We start from the raw sequence: 6166 nt of genomic DNA, 5'->3' as shown, positions 1-6166 counted from the left end.
CGCGCTCGGTGTCGCCCCCGCGCGCGCGGTAGTGCGGGCAGCGCACCCCGGCCCGGCCCGGCCCCGACGAGAACGCAAACGGGCAAAAGGTTTATTCAAATAGCATTGCGACGCCCGGCGAAAAACTAAAAAAGGGTGCAACACCGGGACTTCCCGGGAGGTCACCCATCCCAGTACTACTCCGGCCCAAGCGCGCTTAACTGCGGAGTTCTGATGGGATCCGGTGCACTAACGCTGGTATGATCGCACCCGTTATGAGCTTGTCGCAGTGTGTACTTAGCAAACCGCGACCCACGTGCGAATCCACCCCGGCCACCCACCCCCGTCGAGGTGCACACCCTCCCTCGCGAAGTGCGCCCCGTTCGCCAAGTGTGAGCCCTGCCCGGGTGCGCGCACCTTGCTAGGGCGTCGGGTGTGCACCCGGCCCGGCCTACGTGCGTGCACCTGGACGGGGCGTCGTGTGCGTGCAGTGTCCCGTCTGCAACGCGGTGCCCACACACCACCTCGGGCGCAACGACCTGCGCTCACATGTGGGCCGAGTGCACCTTGGTGCATGTTCGGGGCGCCTCGGGTGCACGCTCGATCTTGCCCCGGTGCACCAAGGCGCTCGGTTTGCCCCGGGTGCGCACTTGGTGCAAGGTGGGCACCCAAAATAGGGATCAAGCACCAAAACACAAGTTTCGGGATGCAAAATGGGACCCAAGGACCACAAATGCGTTCCAAGACCCATGATGGGTCCACGAGAACAAAAATGTGTTCCGAGACTTAATAAACAAATATTGGGTTTTAGGAGAAGAAACATGCTCTGATGCCCAAAACGAGAATCGACCCCGAAAAGGCCACAGGCCAAAAGTGGGATGCGAGACAAAAAAAAATGGGACCCGAGGACCAAAATTGGGTTCCCAGGTCGAAGACAGGGCAACCGGACAAGAAACGACCTCTAAGGCTCGAAATGAGTCCCGACGACTAAAACTTGACAAGAAGCACCCATCAGGCACCCAACTCGACACCCATGGGATGCCGACCCACCCGGGCTTCCACCTAGCACACCTTGGCACCCACCCACCCTCGCACCCAACCTCGCACCCAACTTAGCACCTTTGAACCCACATTGGCACTCACCCTGACCCTGGCACCTTGGAACCCACATTGGCACTCACCTTGACCCTGGCACCCACCTTTGCACTCACCTTGGGACCCACCCTGGCTCCCACCTCGGCACCCACCCAGACACCCACCTTGGTTCCTTGGCACCCACCTTGGATCCTTGGCACCCACCCCGACACCCACCTTGGCACGCAACTTGGCTACTTGCCACCCACCTTGGCTCCTTGACGCCCACCCCGACAACCACCCCGTGACCTACCCTGGCTAGGGTTGGTGCACACCCACCCTGGTGCCCACCTTGGCACCCACCCCATGACCCACCTTGGCACGCACCTTAGTACCCACCCCGTTACCCACCCTAGGACCCACCCCGTGACCCACCTTGGCCAGGGTGGGTGCCTTGGTGCGCACAACTTGCCTGGGCTGCACACCAGGGCGGGCTCAAGATGGCACCCGCGTTCCGTTTTTTTCACTATCTTTCAAAACGGAAATTTTAAAATCTCGTTTTTTTTTTTTTTTTGCCTTTTCTGGAAATTAGTGAAGGCAGCGCATCAAAGGTGCGCAATGCTGGTGCGAACCCGGGAGCGCTCCGATGTGTGCTCCAAGGTGCGGCGTGCACGAAGTCCGAGCCCGGCTTGCCCCGGGTGCGCACCTCGCGTGCACCTTCGCCGGGGTGAGCACCTTGGCTGGGTTGCGCGCCCTGGTGCGCACCAAGGAGCGCTCTGAAGTGTGCTCCAAGGTGCGGCGTGCACGAAGTCGGAGCTCGGTTTGCCCCGGGTGTGCACCTCGGGTGCGCACCTCGCGTGCACCTTCGCTGCGGTGGGCACCTTGGCTGGGTTGCGCGCCTTGGTGGGCACCATGCAGTGCACGAAGTCGGAGCCCGGTTTGCCCCGGGCGCGCACCTCCGCCAGGGTGGGCACCTTGGTGCGCACAACTTGCCTGGGCTGCGCACCAGGAAGGGCTCAAGATGGCACCCGCGTTCCGTTTTTTTCACTATCTTTCAGAACGGAAATTTTAAAATATCGTTTTTTTTTGCCTTTTCTGGAAATTAGTGAAGGCAGCGCATCAAAGGTGCGCAACGCTGGTGCGAACCTGGGAGCGCTCCGATGTGTGCTCCAAGGTGCGGCGTGCACGAAGTCGGAGCCCGGTTTGCCCCGGGTGCGCCCTGGTGGGCACCATGGTGCGCACCAAGGAGCGCTCCGAAGTGTGCTCCAAGGTGCGGCCTGCACGAAGTCGGAGCCCGGTTTGCCCCGGGCGTGCACCGCGGGTGGGCACCTTGGTGCGCATGCCTTGCCTGGGCTGCGCACCAGGGCGGGCTCAAGATGGCACCCGCGTTCCGTTTTTTTCACTATCTTTCAAAACGGAAATTTTAAAATCTCATTTTTTTTTGCCTTTTCTGGAAATTAGTGAAGGCAGCGCATCAAAGGTGCGCACCTCGCTGCCCACCACGGTGCGCAACGCCGGTGGGCACCCGGGAGTGCTTCGAAGTGTGCTCCAAGGTGCTGCGTGCACGTTGTCGGAGCCCGGTTTGCCCCGGGTGCGCACCTCGCGTGCACCTTCGTCGGGGTGGGCACCTTGGCTGGGTTTGCCCCGGCTGCGCTCCGAAGCGGGGTTATTGGAGCGCCGCCTCTTTTTTTGTCGGAGCGTTTGGTGGGGTTTCTCGCATTGGCTCTTCCCAGGCCCGGTTGCCACCCTGGCGCGCACGAAGTCGGAAGTAGGGTTAATTGCCCGGGTGCGCACCTTTGCCAGGGTGGGCACCTTACCTGGGCTGTGCACCCGGGCGGGCTCAAGATGGCACCCGCGTTCCGTTTTTTTCACTATCTTTCAAAACGGAAATTTTAAAATCTCCTCTTTTTTTTGCCTTTTCTGGAAATTAGTGAAGGCAGCGCATCAAAGGTGCGCACCTCGCTGCCCACCTTGGTGTGCTCTGAGGTGCGCACCCGGGAGCGCTACGAAGTGTGCTCCAAGGTGCGGCGTGCACGTTGTCGGAGCCCGGTTTGCCCCGGGTGCGCACCTCGCCTGCACCTTGGCCGGGGTGGGCACCCTGGCTGGGTTTGCCCAGGGTGCGCTCCGAAGCGGGGTTACTGGAGCGCCCCCTCTTTTTTTGTCAGAGCGTTTGGTGGGGTTTCTCGCATTGGCTCTTCCCAGGCCCGGTTGTTGGGTGCGCTCCCACCCTGGCGCGCGCGAAGTTGGAAGTTGGGTTAATTGCCCGGGCGCGCACCTTCGCCAGGGTGGGCACCTTGGTGCGCACACCTTGGCTGGGCTGCGCACCAGGGCGGGCTCAAGATGGCACCAGCATTCCCTTTTTCTCACTATCTTTCAAAACGGAAATTTTAAAATCTCGTTTTCTTTTGCCTTTTATGGAAATTAGTGAAGGCATCGCATCAAAGGTGCGCACCTCGCTGCCCACCTTGGTGTGCTCCGAGGTGCCCACCACGGTGCGCTCCGAGGTGCCCACCACGGTGCGCAACGCCGGTGCGAACCCGGGAGCGCCCCGATGTGTGCTCCAAGGTGCGGCGTGCACGAAGCCGGACCCCGGTTTGCCCCGGGTGCGCACCTCGCGTGCACCTTGGTGCGCACACCTTGGCTGGGTTGCGCGGCCTGGTGGGCACCATGGTGCGCACCAAGGAGCGCTCCGAAGTGTGCTCCAAGGTGCGGCGTGCACGAAGTCCTAGCCCGGTTTGCCCCGGGTGCGCACCTTCGCCGCGGTGGGCACCATGGCGTGCACGAAGTCGGAGCCCGGTTTGCCCCGGGTGCGCACCTCGCGTGCACCTTCGCCGGGGTGGGCACCTCGGCTGGGTTGCGCGCCCTGGTGCGCACCAAGGAGCGCTCCGAAGTGTGCTCCAAGGTGCGGCGTGCACGAAGTCGGAGCCCGGTTTGCCCCGGGTGCGCACCTTCGCCGCGGTGGGCACCCTGGTGCGCACCATGGCGTGCACGAAGTCGGAGCCCGGTTTGCCCCGGGTGCGCACCTCGCGTGCACCTTCGGCGGGGTTGCGCGCCCTGGTGCGCACCAAGGAGCGCTCCGAAGTGTGCTCCAAGGTGCGGCGTGCACGAAGTCGGAGCCCGGTTTGCCCCGGGTGCGCACCTCGCGTGCACCTTCGGCGGGGTTGCGCGCCCTGGTGGGCACCATGGTGCGCACCAAGGAGCGCTCCGAAGTGTGCTCCAAGGTGCGGCGTGCACGAAGTCGGAGCCCGGTTTGCCCCGGGTGCGCACCTCGCGTGCACCTTCGCCGCGGTGGGCACCATGGCGTGCACGAAGTCGGAGCCCGGTTTGCCCCGGGTGCGCACCTCGCGTGCACCTTCGCCGGGGTGGGCACCTCGGCTGGGTTGCGCGCCCTGGTGCGCACCAAGGAGCGCTCCGAAGTGTGCTCCAAGGTGCGGCGTGCACGAAGTCGGAGCCCGGTTTGCCCCGGGTGCGCACCTCGCGTGCACCTTCGCCGCGGTGGGCACCATGGCGTGCACGAAGTCGGAGCCCGGTTTGCCCCGGGTGCGCACCCCGCGTGCACCTTCGCCGGGGTGGGCACCTCGGCTGGGTTGCGCGCCCTGGTGCGCACCAAGGAGCGCTCCGAAGTGTGCTCCAAGGTGCGGCGTGCACGAAGTCGGAGCCCGGTTTGCCCCGGGTGCGCACCTCGCGTGCACCTTCGCCGCGGTGGGCACCTTGGCTGGGTTGGGCACCATTGAGCGCTCCGAAGTGTGCTCCAAGGTGCGCACCATGGCCCTCCAAGGTGCGCAGCATGGCGTGCACGAAGTCGGAGCCCGGTTTGCCCCGGGTGCGCACCTCGCGTGCACCTTCGCCAGGGTGGGCACCTCGGTGCGCACACCTTCTCAATGTTTTCTTGCCTTTTCTGGAAATTGGTGAAGGCAGCGCATCAAAGGTGCGCACCTCGGTGTGCTCCGAGGTGCGAACCCGAGAGCGCTCCGAGGTGCCCACGAAGTCGAAAGTCGGGTTAATTGCATTGTTTTCCCCGGGTGCGCTCCGAGGTGCGCAACATCGGTGCGCACCAAGGAGGGCTCCGAAGTGTGCTCCAAGGTGCGCACGATTCGGAGCTCGGTTTGCCCGGGGTGCGCACACCTTGGCTGGGTTGCGCACCCTTTGTGCGCTCCAAGGTGCGCACGAAGTCGGAGCTCGGTTTGCCCCGGGTGCGCACCTTCGCCAGGGTGCGCACCTTGATGCGCACGCCTTGGCTGGGCTGCGCACCTTGGTGGGCGCCATGGTGCGCACCTTTCGTGCGCTCCAAGGTGCGCACGAAGTCGGAGCTCGGTTTGCCCCGGGTGCGCACCTTGGTGGGCGCCATGGTGCACTCCGAGGTGCCCAAGATTGGTGCGCAACAAGGAGCGCTCCGAAGTGCGCTCCAAGGTGCGCAGGTGCGCGCGAAGTCGAAAGTTGGGTTAATTGTCCGGTTTGCCTCGGGTGCGCACCTTGCGTGCACCTTCGCCAGGGTGGGCGCCTTGGTGCGCACACCTTGGCTGGGCTGCGCACCCGGGCGCGCACACCTTGGCACCCGCGTTTCCTTCATTTTAAATTTTTTTTTTTTACAATCTCTCAAGTGGGAAATTCTATAATCTCAACTTTTTTTGCCTTTTCAGGAAACTTTTGAATGGAGCGCATCATTGGTGCGCTCCGAAGTGTGCTCCAAGGTGCGCACCTCTGGTGTGCTCCAAAGCTCTCTCCAGCTGCGTGCACCTGCCCCGGCCGCGCACCCGGCCCCGCCCAGCTTCGCTCACCTGTCCCGGGCGTCTGGTGCGGAACCTTAGAGTAAGAAACATCACCGTGCACCTTGGCCAACGTGCGCGACTCGACCGAGCGCGCACTGGCCGAGGTGCACACCGATTTCACCTGGGTGCGCGCGCAGCACCTCGGGCGCACCGGGGTGCGCGCACAACGCCCGGGTTGCACCGTGGCCTGTGTGCTCGGGGCGCCTCGGGTGCGCGCTCGGTGTCGCCCCCGCGCGCGCGGTAGTGCGGGCAGCGCACCCCGGCCCGGCCCGGCCCCGACGAGAACGCAAACGGGCAAAAGGTTTATTCAAATAGCATTGCGACGCCCGGCGAAAAACTAAAAA

General features: G+C 63.7%; 1 non-coding gene across 1 annotated transcript; it reads right to left on the bottom strand.

The window, feature by feature from the left end:
• Positions 1-132: 132 nt before the first annotated feature.
• On the bottom strand, positions 133-251 carry LOC131870416 (5S ribosomal RNA). The gene has a single exon (XR_009368727.1). It is a non-coding gene; the product is annotated as a 5S ribosomal RNA (ribosomal RNA).
• Between the last annotated feature and the right edge of the window lie 5915 nt (positions 252-6166).

This window comes from Cryptomeria japonica, unplaced genomic scaffold (genome assembly GCF_030272615.1).
Source record: "Cryptomeria japonica unplaced genomic scaffold, Sugi_1.0 HiC_scaffold_326, whole genome shotgun sequence".
Lineage (NCBI taxonomy): Eukaryota > Viridiplantae > Streptophyta > Pinopsida > Cupressales > Cupressaceae > Cryptomeria > Cryptomeria japonica.
This window is presented reverse-complemented; position numbering and strand designations above follow the sequence as displayed.